General features: G+C 37.7%; 1 protein-coding gene across 3 annotated transcripts in view; it reads left to right on the top strand.

Moving 5' to 3' along the window:
- The window catches only part of LOC129956869 (uncharacterized), a 90,793-nt gene that overhangs the window by 26,158 nt on the left and 38,907 nt on the right, over window positions 1–25,728 (top strand). The gene's annotated exons all lie outside the window — the stretch shown is intronic.

Below are 25,728 nucleotides of genomic sequence, written 5' to 3' on the forward strand. Positions count from 1 at the left end.
ATTTTCAATGAAAAGAATTGTATTTTTTAAAATGAGAATCACTGAAGTGAACAACGGTATAGCATGATATTAAGATAACAATCAATTTCAGTTTAAATACAAGAAACAAAAATGATAATTATCAGTAAAAAACACTAATAAGAGAAAACAGATAACTCTTTTGTTATTAGACATGATTACGTAGCAATAACTAAATAATATGAATTACTAAAAGATAAAGAAAACTTTAAGGCTTATAATAAAAACGTAAAATCTCATAATGCATTTTATTATAATGCCTAGAATTAAAAATCAAATACAAAAATTATTTCATGATAATTAATGGTCTTTGAAAGTTACATAACATGCAAGTAATAAAAAAATACTGAATTGACATTATATAAAAATTTATAAAGGCGAGCCCCTGCAAAATATTTGTGCATTTTAATTCTTGAAATAGCTCTTTCTACTGTAACCCTTACACTGGATACCTTGGAATTATCAATTCTTTCAGTAATATTAAATTGAATAATTCTTTAAAAATTTAGGATATCTCAATTTCTATCCTATTATTTGTGGTTCTTGTTCAATTTGGAAACCTTTATCTCCCACCACAACATCATTCGGTTCTAATACATCCATCAGATGATTTTTCATTAAAAGTCCCTTGTCAGATACGTCCCCTCAGGGGCTCACCTACTATAGGTGAGTACGGGTGTCCCAATCCCGACGTACAAAGGGATCTATACTCCCTTTATGTTTCCACTCCCCTACGCCTTCTGCTATCTATTTAATTTTTTCCTTCCCTCGACGGCAAGCGAGGGAGCTCTCCATGAGAAGCTGTCGCCACTCTGTTTGCCTCTTGAATCTCATGGACAGTTAAAACCCCACGTGTTGGCCGTGCGCGGCGGCTCATTAGACGGGCGGTGACTGTGGTCTCCGGTGTATCAGTCGCCCTGTAGCTATCAACCCGAGTTGTTAGTCTGCTTGTGATCAAGCGAAGGGGTCACTCCTTGGGCTTTGCGTTAAGAGTGGTCACTGCCCTCGAGGGTGGCTCCCAGCATATAGGTACCATTTATGTACGGAGTTACCACCCCAACACCGTGCGCGAAGCACATCGTTGGTGTGAGTGGTGGAACCCGAGCAATTATCTACAAGAAGCTACCACAGAGGTCTTCACCAAGGGACACACCCAACCCACCCGTTTGGCAGAGCAAACAGCGGCGGCTTGTTAAAGCCTAGAAATGTGGTCGTTTATCCACGCAATGATTTGGTGGATGATATGAATGTTGCGAGGATCTTTAAGAAGATGCTCTTTATCATGAACATTAATGAATTTTTGTCTTAGTAGATGAGTATGAATGCACTCATATATGTAGTGGTCCGGTGTTCCAACTTTGCCACAGTCACAGAGTGGATCGTTGGTGATTCCAAATTTATTGAAGTAAAAGGGAAATCTCCCATGGCCCGAGAGGAATTGTATCAGGAAGGGATGGAAGGATTTCATTTTAGTAGATACCTTAGGAAAATATTTGCGCGTCTGTGGACCTTTTGAACTTCTTGCCCACTCGTTTTGCCATTCTGCAAGAATGCAGCGCCGAATGTCAGCCTTCAAGGTGCCATGAGACCTGGGGACATGTGTGTCGATGGAATCTTTTTCGGTACCATGTTTTGCTTGTTTGTCAGCCTCTTCGTTACCTTGCACTCCAATGTGTGCTTTCACCCAATGGAGGGAGAGTCGTTGATGGGAATTGACTGCTTTTATTTTGTCTGCAATTTGTTTCAGCATCCAGCGTTTGCGTTTAGGCGAAGCAAGAGCTGAAAGTAGCGAGAGTGAATCTGAGTAGATAGAGACTTTGCTCCAAGGATTAGTTTGATCTATGTAATCCAGGGCCATGAAGAAGGCATAGGCCTCTGCTTGGAAAACCGTTGAGTGGTCGTCAAGGCGATGGGAGTCAACAAAAACTAGTTTACCGAAGTAAAAGCAAGCAATGGCAGATCCCACCCGGTCGCCAATTTTTGAACCGTCAGTGAAAATTTCAATACCATCACCAGATGGTTGATTTTTCTGGAATGGGAAAGTAAACCATTCGCAAGGATGTTGGTCATATGGGTTGAAAGTAGGTTCGTAAAGTTCTGGATCCAGGTATGTGTCGTCAAATTTTACTTGAGTTTTTTGCACCTTAATGAGGAAGTTTGCGAAAAGTTCTTTAGCCCTAAGGTGAAGAGGCAAAACGCCAGCAAGAACTTGTAGCGCATGCGTGCTTGTAGTTCGAAAGGCTTTGAGAATTTTAATAAGGGTCCTTCTCTGTATTATTTCAAAAGTACGAGCTATTTGCTTAAATTTTAGACGGTGCCCCCAAGCCCCATACCCAAAAAGGACATAAGGCTCGAAGGCGCCTGTGTAAATGCGTCTGTGCAGATGGTGATGTCTGGAAAAGAATCTGTTGGCAACTGTATTAAGTTTGTACATGAGCAGATCACTTTTCCGACGGACGTGCCTAAAGTGTTCAGTGAACGTAAGCTTGCTGTCCCATATGACCCCCAGATATCTGAAAGAAGATACCACTTTAATGGTGGAATTTTGGAAAGAGATAGACGGTGGGTCGTCTGAATTTAACCTGTTGCCGTATGTAATTGGCATGAGTAACATTTTGTCAAGACCAAAAGTAAGCTTGTGCGCTTTACCCCAGTGAATGAGGGTGTGCAGGATGGTAGCCCCTTTTGTTTCAATGTCCTCCTTGCAAGAGCCCCCAATGACAACAACAAGGTCATCAGCATATGCTTGAATGAAGCATCCAGGTGGGAGCGGGAGATTTAATGCTGTGTCGACAATGATGTTCCAGAAGACTGGCCCACTACAGGAACCCTGTGGGACACCTCTCTCTATTTGGAAGGACCATGTTTGACCTTGCATTTCGATGGTACCTGTACGTTGTTTAAAGTAATCTTTGATAAGATCAAAGAGGTTTTGAGAGCAGCCCGCCAAGGTCAGCTGATGTAAAATGCTTTCGCGCCAGACATTGTCAAATGCGCCGCTGACATCAACAGAAAGGATGCAAGCCTTTCCCTTGTGCTGAAGAGCATGCTGAATATTACTCCAGAGTTGGAAATGAGCAGTTTCGCATGAGCGACCCACTCTGAATCCATGTTGGTTTTGGTGTAGGAGCTGTTTCTGGTGTAGGAGATATGTAATTCTTTGTGTGATAAGTTTGTCCAAAATTTTACCAAAGATGGAGAGTAGACAAATGGGCCTATACGAATTGGCCAGACTGAGAATTTTGTCCGGTTTAGCGATTAAGATAAATCTAGCGGTTTTCCACGAAGCGGGAAAATAACCTAGTCTTAGACAGGAGTTAAATAGCTGTTCAATGACTCCTGGATTTTGTTTGAACAGGATTTTAATGGTATCTAGAGGAAGTTGGTCAAGACCAGGTGCCTTTTTTGGCTTAAGGGTATGCAGAACGTGCCGGATCTCCTGGCGCGTAAAATCAGGGTCAGAGATAGGAGAATTGTAAAGTATATTGTTAGCCCTGATAGCTGCTTGTGCAAGAGTTTCTTCATTTAGGTCGTCTCTTGGAAAGAGGGTATCAATAATGACCTGAACTGAATTTTGCATTTTGTATTATCAATTGTTGTTTTAATTTGCCTTTGGCAATTTTATAAGGGAGGTCGAAAGGATTGTACTTGGTGACCTCTACACAAAGTTTTTCTAAAGCTTGTCGACTTTTATTGCCAATCATCCATTTATATTTTGCCTCTTCTTTTTTAAATGTAGTTCTCCTTTTGGATCTTTCAACTGGATGATGGCATCTCTGGAAGCGAGCGCGCAGTGCTCTGGTGAGTTTTCTTTGGATCTCAAGTTCCGAGTCCCACCAGGGAACTGCATTGTGTTTTTGGCTGTTCGTTGCAGAAACGAAGCATGTATTTTGCAAAAGCGCGGTGATGTAAGCAATGAAATTGCCAACTTCAACAGATGTTTTAATGTTTTTAACCGTCTCGAGATGAGAGTTGAAGTGCTTCTCGAGCGTTTTTTCAAGAAGCTTAAGTTTCCTTTTGCTGATCTGGGAAGATGTAGGTGGAGAGTGGTTATGACCAGCAAGGGAAAAGAGAATATAGGAATGGTCGCTAAGTGAGCTGCGTTCCAATTGCCACGCCTCTTTGCGGTCATAAAGAGATGACGTTGAGAGCGTGACATCTATCCAACTTCGACCATTGTTTGTTTCAAATGTGGGCCCTGCGTTAGAATCGTTCCAAACCAGGAGATTCCTGTGAATAATAAAATCAATCATGGGAGCTCCAATGTCCCTCTTTCGTTTGCTGTCGTCCCTATCTGGACCCCACAATTCTGATTGGATGTTACCATCTCCTACAAGGAACCATTGCTTTGGTTTGATAGCATCTAACAGATCATTAAGATTTTGGAATAGGGGGTTTTTGTTGGAGGAAGGCGGAAAATAGAAAGATATTAAAGTAAATGTGTCCTGACCCTTGGAGACATCTACACAGACGAAAAGCTTGTTTATGTGTCTTGTCACCACTGCAATGTTAGGGTTTCTGATAGAGATGAGAACACTGCCCTCAGGATGGTAAATAGTGCGCCATTTAGTTGGAAAGAAAGAGGAACCGGCATGCAGATATGGTTCCTGGACGCAATAGATGTCTGGGGTATTACTATTGAAAAGCATTGGTAACTCCTTGGTTGCTTTAAACGAGCGACCAAGATTACCCTGAAAAATTGACCAAGCAAAAAAGTTGGAAAATAGTGTATTAGTCATAGTTGGTATATGCTCTAAGTTTTTCAATGTTCTTCTTATAGAAGGGACAATTTAGAGAGGTGGCAGAGTGGTCTGTTTTGAAAGTGGTTTTTTGTTTATTGTTACTTTCGCGACAGAACCGACACGTTTTGTTGTTTTTCTAGCAAGTTTTTGGTGCATGATTTTCGCAACACTTGCTGCAAGCTGAAGGTGCGTTACAGGTGTTTTTGGAGTGGCCAAATCTGAGGCAATTTTGGCATCGGATCGGCTCAAGATGCTCTTCAAATTTCTTGGATCCGAATCCGTAATGCAGTCTTTTGTCATTTTTAATGACCTTGTATATGTTTGGGGAGAGAGACAGGACCCAGTGTGATCTTGCGCCCCTGCCTGGTTTCCTGAACAGCACTCTAATTTTACCTGCTGGTAAATTATTATCTGCCTTAATTCTGGTAATGAAGTCTTCCTCCTCAACATTTTTGTCTTGACCGGTGTTGTCAACGTCATAGATGATAATTTGCGGGTCACGCTTTTGTGGAAAGCGTGCATCACAAACAGTTTTAAGGTAGGCATGCTCGTTAATCGCTCCAAGAGTTTTGAGGCCATTTCCTGGGTGGGGACCGAGATCAGGATATTTTTTGATCTTGCCTCTCTACAAGAAATGATTTTGACACCCAGAGCTTTGGGGCGTATATTTGACTCAAGGAGAGATTTTATGTTGAGTTTAGAAGCGTTTTCCTCCTCCATTGGATCTGAGATTAAAGGAGCAACAAGGATTGTGGGCAAGGCCACAAAGTCTGTCTTCTCCGTATTTTTCTGTCTTTTGGCGGGCTCAGGAGCCCGTTGTTTAACTGGTGGTTTAGCTGGTTGTTTAGCTGTATTAGGTTTGGGAGGGTTATGAACCCTATTTTGTATTTGCACATTTGGCGTGGGCAGGAGACCCTGCGACCACTGCTGAGCCACTGAGGCATAGGTTTTTTGTTGTGACTGGTTGGGCTGGAGGTGTCTCTGAAATGCCCACTTTTTGTTCTATAGTTTCAATTCTCTTGTTAATTGCCCCCATGTCGAAGCTTTCAACAAGTCGGGTAAAAATCCCCATTAGCTCTTCTGCAGCATTGCTTTTAAGCTTGTGCTTGGCTATAAAAGTCTGCAGATCGTTAACTGCGGAGAAGTGGGACTTTTCAAAGTTGTTAAAAATTCCCTGTTGGGACTCCGGAGTACCCGGGATGAGGTCCTCACTCTCCATATTGTAAATGTCAGTGTTACTGACCTTAGGGAGGGGTTTAAACGAAACACCCTCTGGAATGAGGTTAAGATGTTTCTCTGTAAGTTTTTGTTTGGCTTTTTTCATGGATTTCGCCAGGCGCTTTTTGCGCTTCTTTTGTTTTGTTGAATCTGCGGTGGTTGCAGTTTTATTGGCCTTAGCCGTAAGAAACCGAGAACTGAGTGAGTGTTTCTTATTTTTCATTTTCTCGACAACTACCGAAGTAGTTGGAGGATTGCGCAGAGGAGAATCTGCCGCAAGTATAACATTTTCTTTAGCATTATCAAAAATATCGCTATCATCCGATAGAAAATTCAAGCTAGAACGAGAGTCGCTTTTCGCCATATTCGCATTTACTTTGTTCGTAGCCATAATTAGAGATTTGGGACAGGGTTTGTTCTTCTTTTTACGGTAGATGAAACCAGAACCGCCCCGTTCCTCTGGACCCCAAGTCAGAAGAAAGTTTCCAACGAGAAAGTCCCTGGAGTCTACGAAGGCAAACTAACAGGGCCCTTACCAAAACTAACCCGTCTCAACGTGCCGTCCCAGCACGATCCGAGGGTACCTCCTCACCAAACTTACGCGCAGCAAGGGACTCCCCCCAGAGGATTTCTCGAAGAGATCAAGTAAATCAGGAACGTGGAGCCATCCGTCTCCCCTTCTAAGAGCAAGGGAACACAACAGGTACCGAGCTAGAGGTGCCACTCCGAAAGTCTCCATCTGTCTTACCGCCAACCCCGTTCTGCCGAAGAGCCTGGGTCACCCCAGTGATTCCCAACAGTGGCGTGAGATGGCTGCCATTGAAGGGCAGGTAAGACAGATTTCCTCTTCCTCAGTTTTTACGACTAGCCCAGTCACCACACAACGTGCATAATAGCATCCGTGGTGCGGAATTTTATTTTATTTTTGTGTTTTATAATTTTTAAAATGTTTTTGTATTTTTGGTGCGGCACTTAAACTGAACAGAAGTCTAGAGGTGCTAATACGCACAAAAAGAAGAAAAACTAACTAGGGATATTTACATTATTTACAATTTTGAAGAAGTTAATGAGATATTTACCGCGTAAAGGATCTTACACGCGAGCGAAATAACAAATAATGAAAGAGAGTTGCGTAAGTTAAAAATGGGTTTATATTCGCAATTAAACTATTTAATGTTGCCCGCAGAGGTCTAGAAAATCAGAGTTAAGTCAATGGAACTTAAAGAAATTTAATGTGAACGACAAAGTAACGAGCTGCATTTTAAGTGTTGGTGAAACCTAATGTATAAGGTGAGAGAGACCGTAAAGGCCACTTAACGAGAGAGACCCCCTCCCAGGCTCCTCACTACAGAGAAGACTGCTTAGACCGGTTAAGCACAAACAGCAGAGGTTGGTCCGCAAGGGATCCGCTCTCCAACTATCCGGCACACACAGCCTAGACTGACGTCTCCTCCCAGCCCAGAACTGAGAGAGGGATGCGGGGGAACCAGAGGTTGGTTGTTCAGCAGCTTCCAATCGCAGACGGAGTTCAAGCTAACGCCTACTACGAGATTTCGCATCGTAGAAGTGCCAACTAGGGCGCCCGGTTGTCAACAAGAACAGAACCGCCGCTATGGTTTTCGCAGCCAAAGCTCCTCGCAACTGGTATCCAGTGGAAATTTAGTTTGGAGTAAGAAGACTCTGCTACGCCAAGACAAGTTGGCGGAGTGTCTTCCTCCGTAACGTCTCGCGCCACGAGAAGGCATTTCCACTTTGGGTGAGGAGAGCCTATTTGAGACGGAATCACTCACCCTCCTCTCCTTTCGGAGAGGCGAGACAGCATATAGGTACCAGTTAGCATTATGGTAAGTGCTGAGGCTAGGAACATCTAGAGCCAGTTACTGCCATCCCTAGTAGGGCTCCGTGGTGGGCGATGCCACCAGACCTGAATCTCCATAAATATCATATGGGCCGCAAAAACCGTTTTCCCTTCAAAGGGCACCTCAATGATCAAGTTGAATCCAATGAAACATTTGATAATTTTTTTTAATGTATTTTTACTACAAATCAGACTTTTCATACTATTTCTCCGTTCTTGTTTGAAAAGGCGATATCCTCTAATCTTGGTAACACTAAGTCTATTAGGAAACTACGCTCAGGAGACCTGCTTATAGAGGTTACATCTCGTAAGCAAGCAGAAAAAATTATTAAATTGAATTCTCTAAGTACTATCCCTTTTTCTGCTACTCCACATTCATGTCTTAACTCCTCAAAGGATGTGATTTCTTGTGGAGAACTTTTCAATGTTTTGGTGGAGCAAATTTGTAAATATTTCAAGTCAATTGGCGTTACTCATGTACGTCGGATCAAAATCAGGAAAAATGGTGAACTAGATGATACTAAGCATTTATTTCTCACTTTTCACTCTCCTAAAATACCCAAGTCAGTTACAGCGGGGTACATGAAATTGGCAGTTAGACCATATTTTCAAATCCCCTGCAATGTTTTAAATGCCAGCGTTTTGGGCATTCACAAGCTTCCAGCTGTGGAACTCATTTGTGCCCGCTGTGCGGAAGCTGGTCATGACAGCTCATGGTTACCCCTCAGGGGCTCACCTCCTTTAGGTGGATACGGATGTCCCAACCCCGAAGTACCCAGGGATCTTTACTCCCTGCATGTTTATTTCCCCCTCTGCCTTCTGCTTTTGGCTTTCATTTTTCTTTCCCTCAAGGGTAGGCGAGGGAGCTGTCCATGAGAAGCTGTCGCCGCTCTGTTTGCTCCCTGCTTCTCATGGACAGCAAATACCCCTACGTATTTGCCGTGCGTGGCGACCCATTAGACGGGTGCTGCATTGTGGTCCCCGGTGTATCAATCGGCTGGTCGTTAGCCATCTGAGTGGTTAGTCTGCTAGGGATCAAGCGAAGGGTTCACTTCTTGGGCTTGGCGTTAAGGGTGGTCACTGTCCCCGGGGGTGACTCCCAACGTATTGGTTCCGGCTAGCATTATGGCAAGTGCCGAGGTTGGGAATTCCCAGAGCCGGTAACTGCCATCCCTTGTTGGGCTCCGTGGTGGGCGATGCCGTCGGGCCCGAATCATCTTCAATATCATATGGGGAAATCTAAACTTACGCATCACATTGAAAATACTATAAAAATTCAACCATTTGATAAATTTTTTGTTATACAGAGAGTTTCAAATGAAAAAGAAACATTTAATTCGGTATCGCCGTTTCTTGTTCAAAAGGCCATTGTTAGCACTATTGGCGAAGTTACTTCCATACGAAAGCTGCGTTCTGGAGATTTACTTGTTGAGGTAAATTCTCGCAAACAAGCTCAACAAATTTTAAAACTAAAGGCGTTAGCAACAATACAAATCAATGTTACTACTCATCGAACTTTGAATTCCTCTAAAGGTGTGATAACCTGCAGAGAATTACTGAATGATACCTTGGAAAAAATTACTGATGAGCTTAAACCTGAAGGAGTGACTCATGTGCGTCGCATCAATATTCGACGAGATGGACAGCTCCTTCCAACCAAGCATTTAATTTTGACGTTTAATTCTCCCAAGTTACCTGAGACTATAAAGGCAGGCTATATGAAATTGCCAGTAAAGCCTTTTATACCGAATCCTTTGAGGTGCTTTAATTGCCAGCGTTTTGGCCACTCAAAAGCTAATTGCCGCGGGACACTTACCTGCGCCCGTTGTGCAGTAGCCGGCCACGAGAGCTCTGAATGCACATCTAATGAAAAATGTGTGAATTGCAGGGGTGAGCATACTTCTTATTCTCGCTCTTGTCCTAAATGGAAACTTGAAAAAGAAATTGTCACTACTAAAGTGAAAAACAATATAACATTTCCTGAAGCTAAACGCCTGGTGCAAGCTCAAACACCCACAGAAGGGAAAAGCTATGCATCTGTGATTAAAAAATCTGTTTCGGTATCAGGAACACAAACTAAACGTGTTGTTATTGTAACAACTGATACTGATTCAGATCGAATCCCTGATACTCCAATAGCAGAACAACGGCCAAACAAGGTAAACAAGAAAAAAATGTCTAAATCTCAAAGATCCCTTGCATTAAAACATTCGAAACAGGGATCTTCTCTTAAAGATTTGAAATCAAAAAGATCAATTGCTCTAGAACTGGGAAAAGCTGGTCTCGCTACCAAGGATTTACCATCTTTGTTTGGTAATCCATCGACAAGTACAGAGCTATTAAAAATCCATCCTTCAGAGGATGAAGAAGATATCCAAATGAGTTGCGATCCGCAAGCAACTCCACATACTGTCATTAATAAAGTTCCCCCCTAAAGCCGTTTAATGGTTTCTTTCCTCTCTTGGAATTGTCGCGGCATCAGGTCGAAACTTGCAGATCTTAAAGCTCTTATCAATGCGACACACCCTATTTGTATTGCACTTCAAGAAACTTTCTTGAAACCAAATGCTTATTTAAAATTGCGAGGATATAACTCAGTAAGGAAGGATAGTGATATTGGAGCTACAAATTCAGGTGGAGTTTGTATACTGACATCTAATCTCTACCCTAGTTACACCCTTCCTCTTCACACATCCTTGCAGGCTGTAGCAGTGCAGGTTCATGTTCGAACCTTGATGACTGTCTGCTGCATTTATCTACCACCAAATGATGTTATTCCTCAAAAGGATCTTGATATGTTGATAGAACAATTACCGGCACCTTTCATATTATTAGGTGATTTCAATTGGCACGGTAATTTGTGGGGTTCTGAGAGTACAAACTCGCGTGGAAGACAGATTGAACAACTCATTTCTGATAACTGTCTCTGTCTACTAAACAATGACGAGAAGACGTACTTTCACGGGCCCACACTTACGTTTCATTCCCTTGATCTGGCTATTTGTTCTCCAGCACTCCTTCCCTTTTTGAATTTTGAAATTGCAAGTGATCTTTACAACAGTGATCATTTCCCCTTGATTGTATCCCATTCAGAAAGTAACAATTTGATGAATTCTCCACAAACGTACGCTTTTCAACGTGCTGACTGGGTTGAATTCACTAGGAATGCAGTGTTAACTAAATCTATGATCACTTCTAGCAACATTACTGATGCTGTACAAAATGTAATTAACTGTATTATAGGAGCAGCTGATGCAACCATACCTAAACGATGTCCTATTCCACGAAAATTTTGCAAGCCATGGTGGAATGAGGCTTGTCGCGACGCTTATAAAAAACAAAGAAAGTTGTGGGGAATTTTCCGCAGGTACCCAACTACGGAAAATTTAATAGCATTTAAGAAAGCAAGGGCAAACGCTCGTCGTATCCGGCGTTACAGCCAGAGAGAATCCTGGATAAAATATGTATCTTCAATAACATCCACTATATCTAGTGCGCAGTTATGGAAAAAGGTCAAAGCCGCTAATGGTATTTATAAAGAATTCGATTTTCCTGTTTTGAATACAGAAATGTCTACATTCTCTTCGCCTTTTGACATAGCTAATGCCATTGGTGAAACTTTTGCAGGCGTTTCTAGCAACGGTTCTTATAATCCAGTCTTTCTTTCAAAAAAGAAACAAGCTGAGAAATTCATTTTGCAGTTCAAGACCCGAAAGAATCTGCCATATAACTGCGAATTCCGGATGAATGAATTAAAAAGTGCTCTTTCCAAAACTCGAGATACTAGTCCAGGTCCTGATGGAATTACGTACAGTATGCTTCGACATCTGGATGAAACATCTCTTACACACCTACTTTATCTATATAATAGAATTTGGAGTGAAAATTTATTTCCAACCCAGTGGCGAGAAGCTACTGTAGTTCCCATCTTAAAAGCAGGGAAAGATCCCAAAGACCCATTAAATTACAGACCAATCGCTTTGACAAGTTGCCTTTGCAAAACCCTTGAGCGCATGATTAATGCGCGTCTTCTTCATGAATTGGAGAAAAATGGATGCATCCCGCCATTCCAAAGTGGGTTTCGTCGTGGACGATCTACTCTTGATAATATTGTGTATCTTGAGTCGCAAATACGTAACGCGTTTGTAAACAGAAACCACCTTGTTTCTGTATTTTTAGATATACAGAAAGCATATGATCGTACTTGGCGATACGGAATCCTTCGGGTTTTATTTGACTGCGGCTTTAGGGGTAACCTACCGAATTTTATACAGAATTTTTTAAACACTCGTGTTTTTCGTGTTCGTATTGGTAATACTTTTTCCGATGCTTTTATTCAAAATGAGGGTGTCCCACAGGGAAGTGTTTTAAGTGTCACCCTTTTTATTCTCCATTTGAGTCAAATCCTTCATGTTTTACCATCATCCGTTTATGGAACGTTATACGTGGATGATCTGCAGATCTCCTGTCAGGGATCTAATATGGCTTTAATAGAACGGCAACTTCAGAGAGCTATCAACAAACTTACTGCTTGGTGCGACAGAAATGGGCATACGATCTCCCCTGAAAAGAGCCATTGTGTACATTTTTGTCGAAAACGGGGACTCCATCCTGATCCTGTAATACATATACGGGATGTTAATATTCCAGTAGTTCAAGAGGTAAATTTTTTGGGGATTATTTTTGATCGAAAACTCACCTTCCTTCCTCATGTTCTTCATTTGAGAAAGAGGTGCGAGAAATCCCTCAATATTTTGAAAGTCCTCTCAACAACATCATGGGGAGCAGACAGGACATCTTTACTTCGCATTTATCAATCTGTTATACTCTCCCGTATTGATTATGGATGCGAAGTGTATGGAACTGCTCGCTCTAATGTTTTACGACATTTGAACACGATACATCATTCTGCCTTACGGATCTGTTCTGGTGCTTTCCGCACATCACCGGTGCATAGTTTGTATGTAGTTTGTAACCAAATGCCATTGAATTTGCGCCAAAAACAGTTAAGCGCTCAATATTTTTTTCGTCTTCAGAGTTATTCAAATCATCCTATATGCCATATAACTATGCTTATTGGACTGTCAAGATTATATACGGCTCGTCCTTCTAACATCCTTCCTTTCTATGAAAGGACTAAAAGAATGCTTGCTGATTTTCAAATTTCGTATGTACAAATCTGTAAGTTAGATTCTATATCATTTCCACCATGGGATATCCCAGACATCTCCCTCCGTAATCCTTTTTCACAATATGATAAGCGAATACAGCTCCAGTTGTTTTCCAAAAGCTGTATTTAAATCATCGTGATAAATTTTCTGCATACATTCCCATCTTTACAGATGGTTCAAAAACAACTGGTCATGTTGGCTGCTCGGTTGTCATTTCTCAAGAAACATTTAGTTGCCGTTTGCGAAACTCGTGTTCAGTTTTCACAGCTGAGCTAACGGCGATTTTACTCGCGCTTGAGAAAGTTTCAAGTTTACATGATCGTAAATGTTGTTTATACTCAGACAGTATGAGCGCTCTTGTTTCTCTCAACCAACCTCAAAATTCTAAGCATCCTTTGGTTTGGGATATACTTCATCTTTTACGAGCACTGAATTCCAGGAATATTCAGATTTTATTTTGTTGGATTCCTGGTCACGTCGGTATAATTGGAAACGAAATTGCTGATGATGCGGCAAAAGCAGCATCCACTTTATTGCGGCGGCCAATTCCTTATTGTGATATAAAGAAGAGTTATATGTCGTACATACGCATGCAATGGCAAACATTTTGGGATTCTCAAATCTCAAATAAATTGCATAATATAAAACCCAACATAAAACCATGGCCAATTGTTCCGGTGCGTGATCTCGATGTCAAATTGACTCGACTCCGCATCGGCCACACCCGATTCACTCATAAACATCTTTTGTTGGGTGAAAGATGTCCTTTATGCACATCATGCAATGTTGATTATACGGTCATCCATATTTTAACCGAATGCTACTCTTTTAATCACCATCGATTACATTTTTTTGGTGCATCGTCACCACATATTTGTGACTTGGTGGGAGAACGTCCCCATTGTAACATTTTTAAATATTTGAAGACCATTGGTTTTTACCCTCACATTTGAAATTTTTTAGCTTTTATATTTGTTCCGATTCTTTTATACTGGACTTTATGCTTTTAAGAACATTTTTCAATTATGATATTTAAAATTTTACCTTTTATTCACAGCTCTAACCACATGTTTTGGCGCAGCATGGCCATATGTGGCCCTTGTGCCATAAAACTGGAATTAACAACAACAACAACACTTCTTGGGCTTTGCGTTAAAGGTGGTCACTGTCCCCGAGGGTGGGTGACTAGCAGCGTATAGGTATCTATTAGCACTATGGTAAGCGCCGAGGCTGGGAATATCTAGAACCGGTGGCTGCCATCCCTTCTTGGGCTCCGTGGTGGGCGGTGCCTTCGGGCCCGAATCTTTTCCTATGTCGTATGGGCGCTTCCAAAAAGGGTCCCTTTAGTGGATATCATTCTATACCAACTTCATTTAATTCTGCAAACCATTTTGATTCTTTTGTCGTCATTTAACGTATTTCGGAGGAAAATGAAACCTTTGCAACAGTGTCTCTTTTTTTTTTTTTTTTTTTTTTGTCCAAAAAGCTGTTTCAGCAATAATCGGTGAAGTATCATCCATTAAAAAGATGCATTTTGGAGTTTTATTGGTGGAAGTAAATTCTCGGAAACAGTCCCTGAATATTCAAAAACTGAAAGCCTTGGCTACAGTAGCTGTTAGTGTAAGTTTTCACCAGTCAATGAATACCTGTAAAGGAGTAATTACATGCGGTGAATTATTAAATGTACCTCTGGATGAAATAAAATCAGAGAGGAAATCGCAAGGAGTTATACACGTCCGTCGTATTTCTATTAGACGTGATGGACAACTCCTTGAGACTAAACATTATGTCTTAACATTTAAATCGCCAAAATTGCCCGAAATATTATCAAATTTCCTTGCAGGAATTATTCTTTTATTTCTATTTTGATATTGTTTACCTTGTATCCTTTTTTGATTCTCAACATTTCTAGACCATTTCCCAGGATTCCTGCTGCGTTTTCTACCAACTTTTCCGTTATTTTGATTATTTTCTATATCTTCTTTATCTGACGATGTATCAGAATCAATACGATTAACTCTCCTTGAATTAGGATGAAATATCGTATCACTTTCACTTTCACTGTGTTCTATTTCCATTGACATTTTTAGTTTTTATACCCATACAATAAATATTTTTTATTATTTTAGAAAGTCAAGAGTTTTTACAGTTATTAAAGAAAATTTATTTAATGTTTTTGATAACACAATAATTTTTGCAAACACTTCAACGTAATATTTTTGTGTTTTGACGCACGTGCATAAAACTCAAACAATTCTAATTAGAAGTAACGGTTACAGTTACTATGAATTTCTTGTTTTTCAATGTTACCAACAAATATCGAAAGAAGAAGAATGATTTAATTTTTATTTCAAAGTTTATGTAAAAAAAATATTGATAAAAGGTGGACTTATTCACAATGGCTTCCGAAATTATTATACAATATATTCAGAAGCTATTAAAAAAAGGGCTGTCTAACCTAGAAAAAAGTAACCAACGAGTAAATCCTTTAATAACTAAGAAGATTATTATTTATTTCATCAAAATTTCCAAAAATCAGAAAATATCAAAAAATGGACTTAACTGCATTGGCTTCTGAGCGGCTCAATTGTAAGTTTAGTATGTATGAATTGGAAGCAGCATTATCGAACACTGCAGAGTGGTTTCCGCAGAGGTAGATCGACCTTTGATAACCTCGTTTTTATTAGAAACACAGGTACGTAACACATTTGTTAGGAGGAATCACCTTGTTTCTATATTCTTCGATATTGAGAAGGCATATGACCGTGCATGGCGCTATGGCATACTAGCGACGCTTTTTAACTGTGGTTTTAGGGGAAACCTACCCATATTTTTAGAGAACCTTTTATCACATCGGACTTTCAGAGTTCGCGTTGGCAGCACTTATTCATCTAATTTTATCCAAGCTGAGAGAGTTCCTCAAGGTAGTGTCCTCAGTGTTATACTTTTTATAGTTCATCTGAGTCAAGTTTTATCTGTTTTACCATCATCTGTTCATGGAACTCTTTACGTTGATGATCTGCAGATCTCTTGCCAAGGCAGCAGTATAAATCTCATTGAGCGTCAATTACAGAATGCAGTTAATAAAGTGGTAACTTGGTGCAACAATAATGGGCACACGATCTCCCGAGAAGAGAAGGTGTCTTCACTTCTGCCGAAAGAGAACCATTCATCCGGATCCAAATATCTATATCCAAAATGTACTCATTCCTGTGGTGAGTGAAGTGCGGTTTTTGGGAGTGATATTCGATAGAAAGCTTACATTTCTTCCGCATATTTTGAACCTGCGGAAGAGATGCGAGAAAACGTTAAATATATTGAAGGGGGGCTCTCCAGAACATCATGGTTTGCTGATCGAACCTTCCTACTCCATATTTATCAAGCAATTATCCTCTCCCACATTGACTACGGCTGCATGGTGTATGGTTCTGCACGCTCTACAGTGTTGCGGCGACTGGACACCATCCACCACACTGCTCTGAGGATCAGCTCCGGATCATTTCGCACTTCTCCAGTTGAGAGCTTGAATGTCATTTGTCACCAGTTACCTCTTAATTTGAGGCATAAAAAAATATCAGTTTCATTCTATTTCCGCACACAGTCCGTGCCTCATCACCCCATTTGTCGCAACAAGCTTCCAGTTGCTCTTCGTAGACTTTATGATGCCCGTCCCGCTTGCATTCTGCCGTTCTGTGAGAGAATCAAAACCATACTACACGACTCTGACCTCAATGATGCAAGAATCAAAGTTAACGACCCATTTATCTTTCCACCTTGGGATATCCTTCAATTTTCTTTTTTGAATCCCTTCACTGGTTTCGACAAATCGTCAACAGCTCCTGTGGTTTTCCAACGGATCTTTTTGCTTCGTCGCTATCGGTATTCTTCGTTTGTTCCAATTTTCACGGATGGCTTAAAACCAACTGGACATGTTGGTTGTGGTATTGTACTGCCTTCTGGTACACTGAGCCACCGTCTTCATAATTGTTTTTACTGCTGAGTTTATGGCAATTTTTTGTGCACTCCAGAAAATATTTCCTCCCCTACAGCGTAATTTTATAATGAGTGCTTTAGAAATGCTGTCTAACTATAATAATTGGATGCACCCAATTGTTAACCGCATATTACTCATTTTGAGCTCTTTGAAAAATGTTGGTTGTAACATTATATATTGTTGGGTTCTGAGTCATGTTGGCATTTCAGGAAATGAAAAAGCAGATTCGGTTGCAAAATCTGCGACGGCCTTTATGAGGACTGGACTTCCATTTTGTGACGTGAAGGTGGCATTCTCCCATCATATAAATTCCTCTTGGCAGGAGGCGTGGGGTCTGCAGATCCATAATAAGTTACATTCCGTGAAACCTATCATTGGTTCTTGGCCTGTTCTTCCAATACGCGAGATCGATGTCAAATTGATTCGTCTCCGGATAGGACACACTAGATACACTGACATGCATCTCATTTTTGGTGAGAGGAAGCCAGTGTGCCCTACATGCCATGTTGATTTTAGTACCAAACACATTTTGATTGAATGCCCTATATTTAACCATCAACGTATATATTACTTTCATACATCATCAATAACTTTACAGGACCTGGTGTGTGAAAAATTCCACCCAAATATTTTTAACTTTTTGAAAGCTATTCATTTTTATACTTGTATTTAGCACTTTTTACCTTTTGTGTTTTGAATTGTCTCATTGTTTTACATTTTCATATGTTAACACAAATGTTTATTTTGTGATATCGTATATTTAATTTTTGCAATACTATCTTTTATAAAGTTCTGTATTAATATCATAGATTTTAATATTCGGATAGATATATATATTTTAATATTTAATAATTATATTTAATTTACCGTTTGATTGGCGGCATGGTTCTTGACCACTCACAAGAACATTTTTAAATTTTTAAAAGAAATTGGGTTTTTACATCTTATCTAATTTTATAGTTCTTTAGTATACTTTCTGAAGATTTATATTTTTATAATTGATATTTCTTTTGACAAAAATTTTAACATCTAGATTAAAATTTTTAAAGCTTTTTATCTCATTTTACCATATGCTTGGCGCAGTATAGCCAAACCTGGCTCTTGCGCCATAAACATCAAAATCAAAAATCAATGGTTCTTGACCAAATATGGTTCTTGTGCCATAAAACAACAAGCAAACAAACAAACCATATCTACCAAGCCCTCATCTTATCCCGCATCGATTATGGTTGTATGATTTATGGCTCTGCTCGACCCACTGTCTTGCGGAAACTGGATACCATACACCACACTGCTCTGAGAATTTCTTCAGGAGCATTTCGCACGTCACCAGTGCGCAGCCTTTGTGTTGTATGCAACCAGTCACCGCTTGAGTTAAGACGGAGAAAATTATCTGTCCTGTATTACTTAAGAATTTCGTCTGCTTTGAATCACCCCTGATGATATGATGATTCCGGTTGGTCTCCGGCGACTTTATGACGCTAGACCTTATAATATTCTTCCATTTTGTGAAAGGATTTTAAAAAATTTATCTGATACAGAACTCAGTAATGTTACTATTCAAGCTCCGGATTTTTTGTCTTTCCCACCTTGGAATATTCCACACTTCTCATTTCAGGATTTAATAAATCTACCATTGTTCCCATTGCTTTTCAGCACCTTTTCAACTATTATCGTATTCAGTTCTCATCTTTCACACCAATTTTTACTGACGGGTCAAAATCTGACGGATATGTTGGTAGTGGCATTATTTACGACACCAGCATGCAAAAGTTATAAACTAAATTCTTCATTCTCAGTTCTAACTGCTTAACTAGTCGCGATATTATGCGTCCTTCAAACAATATCGCTTTCTACTCAGCCTCAATTTTGCGTCTATACAGATAGCATGGGGTCTTCGGAAACACTTTCTAATTTTCATAATCTTATACACCCTGTTGCTGTGGAAATTCTATGTCTCTTACGAGAACTCCAAAAGAAAAATTTCAAAATTTTATTCTGTTGGGTTCCAAGCCATGTTGGCATTGCGAAGAATGAGCAAGCGGACATTGCTGCTAAAACAGCATCTACTGCCCTGCAAAGGAATCTTCCATATTGTGATGCAAAAATATACTTCGCACAACATATACGTTCAGGATGGCAGGAAACTTGGAATCAACAAGTACTTAATAAATTACATTCGATTAAGCCATCCATTTCAGTTTGGCCTGGTATTCCAGTGCGTGGTTTTGACGTCAAGTTGGTAAAACTCCGCATTGGTCATACCCGTTTTACACATAAGCACCTTTTATTTGGAGAACATTGTCCTACCTGTTCAACGTGCCATGTTAACTTCAGTGTTTCGCATATTTTAATTGAATGTCCAGTTTTTAAATATCATCGCATACATTTTTTTTTTATTCATCGTTTTTAAATATGCAGGACCTCGTGGGGGAGCAACCCCATCCAAATCTTTTTAGATTTTTAAAGGCTACTGGTTTTTTCCATTTAATTTAGTTTTTCGTATAACTACTTCTTCTTCACCCTTTTTTTTTACATTCCCAAAGACTAGTGGTTTTAGACTCAACCTATGTTCTATTTTTTAACCATATTTATGGCGCAGTATGGCCATATATGGCTTTTGTGCCAATAAACACCACCAAATCTCAAACTCAAGTACTCTGCCGTATACGAAGTGAACATTGCTTTAAAATTTGATTTAAGTCTTGAAATGGAACAAAGGTTTCTTCATTTGAATTAGCTGTTTTTTCGGCAACATCAGCTTGATCATTCCCAGGGATACCAATGTGTCCTGGAATCCAACAAAATAGAATATTAAAATTATATCCAGCAATTTAAAATATAGTTTTACTGTACTGTGCACCAAAGGATAGCTTTGGCTGGATGGTTCAAGGTATACATGATCCAGTCTTTCTTTGATAATAGTCTTATCGCTCTTAAAGCAGTGTAAATGGCAAAAATCTCCGAGGTAAAAACAGAACAATGTTTGTTTAGCTTCCTGGAAAGTACAATGTGGTCAAATATTACAGCTGAGCCAACATGGCCACCGATTTTGGAACCATCTGTAAAAGCAGTGCCGTATTTTTCAAACGTTTGTCTATGATCACAAATAAATTTGCATGTAAACAGATGGCGCAGTTGTAGATTTTGGCAGCTTATTAAAATCATCGATAGTAAGAATGCTTTTGCATGCCCAAGGGGGAACTTCGTCTTCTTTAGTTAAAATGTCAATATTCTTTAGGTTAAAACTATCTAAAAGAGGGCGGATTCTAAAACCAAATAATGGAATAAATGGAAACTTTTTCTCGTATAACTGTCCATAAATCGGATTCACGATTATGTCATATAAGGGATGTGATGGTTTCTGATTTATTTTAAAAAAGCATTTGAGAAAAAATCTCTGGCGTCGTAATTGTAAACATGGTTTCTTAGTTATTATGTATAAGCTTTGAATATGAGAAGTTCTAAAAGCCCCTGATACAAGTCGGAGCCCCTGATGATGTATTGCGTCAAGCTGCTGCAGAATATACTTTACTGCTGAGTCGTAAATCACGCTACCATAGTCTAGTTTTGATAAAATTACACTTTCGTACATTTTAAGAGTTGAAGTATTGCAACCCCACGTTGTATTTGACAAAACTTAAAGACTGAGCACATTTTTTCTTTAGATGAAGAATATGAGAACGAAATGTTAGTTTAGAATCAAATAAGAGGCCTAAAAATTTAACGACCGACACAACGGGAATGGCTGTGCCTTTTAACTGAATTTCTGGGTAGTGGTCCAAGCCACGAACTCGACAAAAATGAATGCATTTTCATTTTTGAGTAGAAAAAACGAAACCATTTTTATCAAACCATTCCGTTATAGATTTGACAGCAGCTTGCAATGGGGTCAATTCACGGTCACGTGTCAGGTACCAAACAAACCTTTTCTGTTCAATTTTCAACCATTCTACGCATGTCAGGATGTCTGCCGATAACGTTGATGAAACCATTGCTTAGTAAATTTTACGCTAGCCAATCAATTATTAAAAACTTCTGATTTTTTTAAAAGATATTATTTTGAATTATTTTCTCCAAATTTTCGTAGTTATATAATTTTATTTCTTATATTAAAATTTTAATTAGTATTTTTAATGGAATTATTGTTTTTCCATAATTAATTAACATCGCTTTCGTTTGGTGCTGCTTTATTCTTTCCTTTCCCATATCCTTTTTTTTTTTTTTTTTTTCCTTTTTTATTCAAAGGACATATTTTGACAAATGACTATGAAAGTGTTTTTGAAAAATTACATATGTTCTTTTTTACATATTATTTAAATATTATTGAATGTTGAATCTCATAAATATAGTTCTTTTTAAAAATAAATTATTACTCTTAGATAAATTAATATTTTAAATTATTACATTTTTTTTTTCTTATGTAATGATTTTTAATAATATTGAGACTTTGATGTTTTTAGTTTACTCAGAGAAAAGAGCATGAAATTCAAATTATTATATATTGAATAAATTATGTTTACAATTTCAAATTATGAAATATAAAAGGTATAGATACCTTTTTTTAAATCTATGCAACTTATAAATTAATTGTTTCATTTTAATTTGTAGAGATCATTAAAGGAAAATAAGCAAAATTACTTTAATATTTTTTATTTACACGTTACAAAAAAAAATGTAAATAAAATATGTATAGTAATTATTCGAAAAAACATGATCAATTGGATGTTTCAATGTACTCACTATTAAAAAAACTATTTATCAACATTTATTTTTCTAGACTCTTAGAAAAAATATTAACACAGTATGACAAGAATGTCAATGTAAATGATGAAATCAATTTTATTCAACACAGATATTCTAAATACTAAACAACAGTTTTTATTTTTTATCACGTATAAAAACATTATGTTGAATATACTTTTAAAGCAGAACATTTATGAAATTTTTTTAAATATTAAAGTTACATTGATAAAAATTACATTGAATGAATATCATAAAATAAAACAACAACATACAATACAGTAAATTTAATAAACAAGAATACGGTCGTGATAAATATATATATATATATAGAGAGAGAGAGAGAGAGAAGTTAAATAGGATATAAAGATGAGCTGGATGAAACACTTTTATGCTTTTACAGAATTTTATAATTGAAAATTGATATGTTAAAAAAAAAAAGAGTGAAACATGCATGTAGGAATGAAGTTGGAAATAAAAAATATATAATTAATGCTGATATGGAAATTGATTTTCAATTCATTATTGGTTATAAAATATTCTAATAGCACTATTTTTTCTATACTATGAAATCAAATCAGTTCTACTTATTCTTAAAAATGCACACACACACAAAAAAAAAATTAAAAAAATAAACAGATGCAAATATCTGAATAGCAGAACAAGAAATAAATCCACCCCATATAAAAATTATACAAATATATACATATTTTGTTTGTTTGTTTCATGAATTAAATATTTCACCCCAATTTAGAAATAATTTTACTATTCAATGTAATAAAAATATTTTAATAAATTTAAACATTTTTTTAAAAAATTCACGAGATTGGACAAATTTAATTATTAGCAGCTAGAATTTTATAAAAGCAAAAATTACAAATATTTTTTTTACATAAGTTTTATGCAATGTTTGTTATATGAAACACTACTACCAATTCCCACACAGATTTGTTGCGCTTTGGAACTACAAGGTAATTTTAATTTTTCTGAGAAATCGAAAAAAGTAAATGAATAAAAAGAAGGGTCTATTCTTCTCACAAAGTGAAAATTCCACGCATTAAGCAATTGCTTTCGGGTGGCTGGGAATTCCTAATGGGTGGAAAATCTTGCAGAAGGGGAAAGCTATATCTTTGCTCAATTTGTCACATTTAAAAGTAGTAAACAATATACGAAAAGGAGAAACTCAATTTTAAAATAATCTTATTTCAGCGCAATGCATAAATATATTACGTCATCCATCCTTACAAATTAAATTTTAAACAGATATTTTAGGGGAAAAAAGTTTATATTTTTTCAAAATACTTTTTAAAGAATAAAAAAAAACACTATAAAAGAATATAAAATTAGTTATGCTTAGAATAATCCATTCATCTATTGATTCTTTCTAATTATATACCGGGTGTTTCAAAAATGACCGGTATATTTCAAAAATCAATAAAAACTAAACGAGCAGCGATAAAAATACACTGTTTGTTGCAATATGCTTGGGAGAACAGTAAATTTTCAGGCAGACAAACTTGTGAAATTAGTTACAATTTTCAACAACAGATGGCGCTGCAGTCTGTGAAAAATCTGAACTACGATATTTTCTAAATATCCACCATGCGCAGCAATAATATGGCGTAGTCTCAGAATGAAATGAGCAGAAACCCGTGTAAACGTCTCAGACGGGATGGCTTCACATGCAGAACAGACGTATTGCTTCAGTTGTTCAATTGTTTCTGGATTGTGGCGGTTCACCAAATTTTTCAAGTGTCCCCACAGAAAGAAGTCGCAGGGGTTCATGTCTAGCGATTTCAAAATTTTTCAAGCAGATCCTTTATTGTATAGCTTTCCGGCTCTTTGGTTACATTAAACTTTCGTTGAAAACTTCGTCTTGTTGCAACAACATTGTGTTCTACGCGGCGGAATTCCAACACCAGAAAAATCCTTTGTTCTAAGGAATAAACCATTTTTTCACAACAAACTTGCAATCTGTGAACAGCACACGCTTAAAGCAGAAAGACGACTAACAGAATGGCGAAGTCAGACTGCGTTTTCTTCTATATTTTTCAAATCACCTGCAGCGCCATCTGTTGTTGTAAATTGTAAATAATTTCGCAAGTTTGTCTGCCTGAAAATTTACTGTTGTCCCAAGCATATTGCAACAAACGGTATATTTCTATCGCTGCCCGTTTAGTTTTTATTGATTTTTGAAATATACCGGTCATTTTTTAAACACCCGATAGAAGAAATGAATGATTTCATTTACAAAGATCTATGAAATCAGAACCATAAAAGTATGTATTTTTTATGAGAAATATTTACACGATAACATTTTTTCAAAATATGTTTAACATAAAAGACATCATTGTTGTATAATAGGTGGAAAATAATCAACTTTAAAAAAAAGAAATTTTCTTTTCACTTCATTAATATAAAATTAATCATTATCAGGTTAATGTACCATGAAACTTCATGATAAACACTAACAATGCTTCGTTATCAAAAACTGCATTATTATAAGTAAAATGAATTTCAAGTTTCCTCAGTATTGATATTTTTACCTTGAAATACTGAAAAATGTATTGAAAAAATATTTTATTTATAATGCTTAAATATTTATATACGATCGATCGTTCTCAGGTGAATGTACCGAAAAGACATCGAGGGAGTCAGTCGATTTCAATTTTATGTACGATATTAATGTAAAATCTTAAAGTCGGCAATAGGCAAATATGTTGTAAAAGAGCCGCTGATTCCCTTCAATCTAAAACCGCAAATGAACAATTCCCCGTATTAACATTATGCTATCAAAACTTAAACGGATTGAACCGATATCTCTGAAAGAAAAGAAGGGGTATCAACTGATCCCCGACCCTCCAGGGAGTGGAAAGAAAATCCCAGAATCACAAAACATTATTCTCTTGTGTCCATGACTTTGATTGCATATATACTGTTTACTGCTGGCATCTCTATTAGTGATTGAACTTTTGTTCGACAGCTTCCATTTGACAGATCGTATCGATTGTTACTCTCTATCGTGATCCAAGACCAGTAATAGAAATATCATCAGTAAGATCGTATCAAGGATTTCAATCACACATCTCTTTGAAAAGTATTGATCACTGGTATTTGTGACTTTTTGATATTGTTTACGTAATAACCGCTAGTAAAATATTCGTCATCCCTATTCCTTAGCTTTAATTCGACAGATCGTATCGACTGTTACTTTCCATCGTGATCCAGAAACTGTAATCGAAATATCACCAGTAAAATCACATCAAGGATTTGAATCACACCTCTCTTTGAAAAGGTTTGATAACTAGAGATGCATAATCCACGATTTTTTGAATAACAAATAATTTTGCTATTGTTAATTTTAAATATTTGTTCCAGATATCTGTTATTTCAATCATATTATTAATTAAAAATTATTATTTAATATTAAATATAAAATTTATTAATTGTAATTAATACTTAATTTACTAATTTAAGTAATGTGTGATTGAATTAATTTATCTATTTCAGCTTACTTCTTAAATTTGATTTTTTTCAAAACTATTTATTTAATTTCTGTATTGGAGTAAACCATTTTCTGAAAAATTTGAATTAAATATAAAAGTCATTTCTTTAAATTGTTTAATTTAGTTCTATATTCTACCAATAGATGGCGCCAGCAGTAAATGGAATATATGAAAAGTCAAATAACAAGCAATTAAGAACGATTTGTATGGAACAGTGCATCAACACATACGAATACCAGTAAGACCGGTTACTCTCATGAAGTGGAGCGGCGACTTGACACTTTCCAGCGAAGTCACCTCTCCGATAAATTTCAGTGATATGCAATTCAGTGATACGATGATTCCAATAACCGGTCCGTTCACTTTTCAATCCGTTCACAGATTTCTCCTTTTCTGATATGTTCGAGAGCTTCCATTGGACATATCGTATCGATTGTTACTTTCCAGTAAAGTCACCGCTCCGGAAAATTGCAGTGAT

The sequence above is a fragment of the Argiope bruennichi genome, chromosome 11, assembly GCF_947563725.1.
Source record: "Argiope bruennichi chromosome 11, qqArgBrue1.1, whole genome shotgun sequence".
Lineage (NCBI taxonomy): Eukaryota > Metazoa > Arthropoda > Arachnida > Araneae > Araneidae > Argiope > Argiope bruennichi.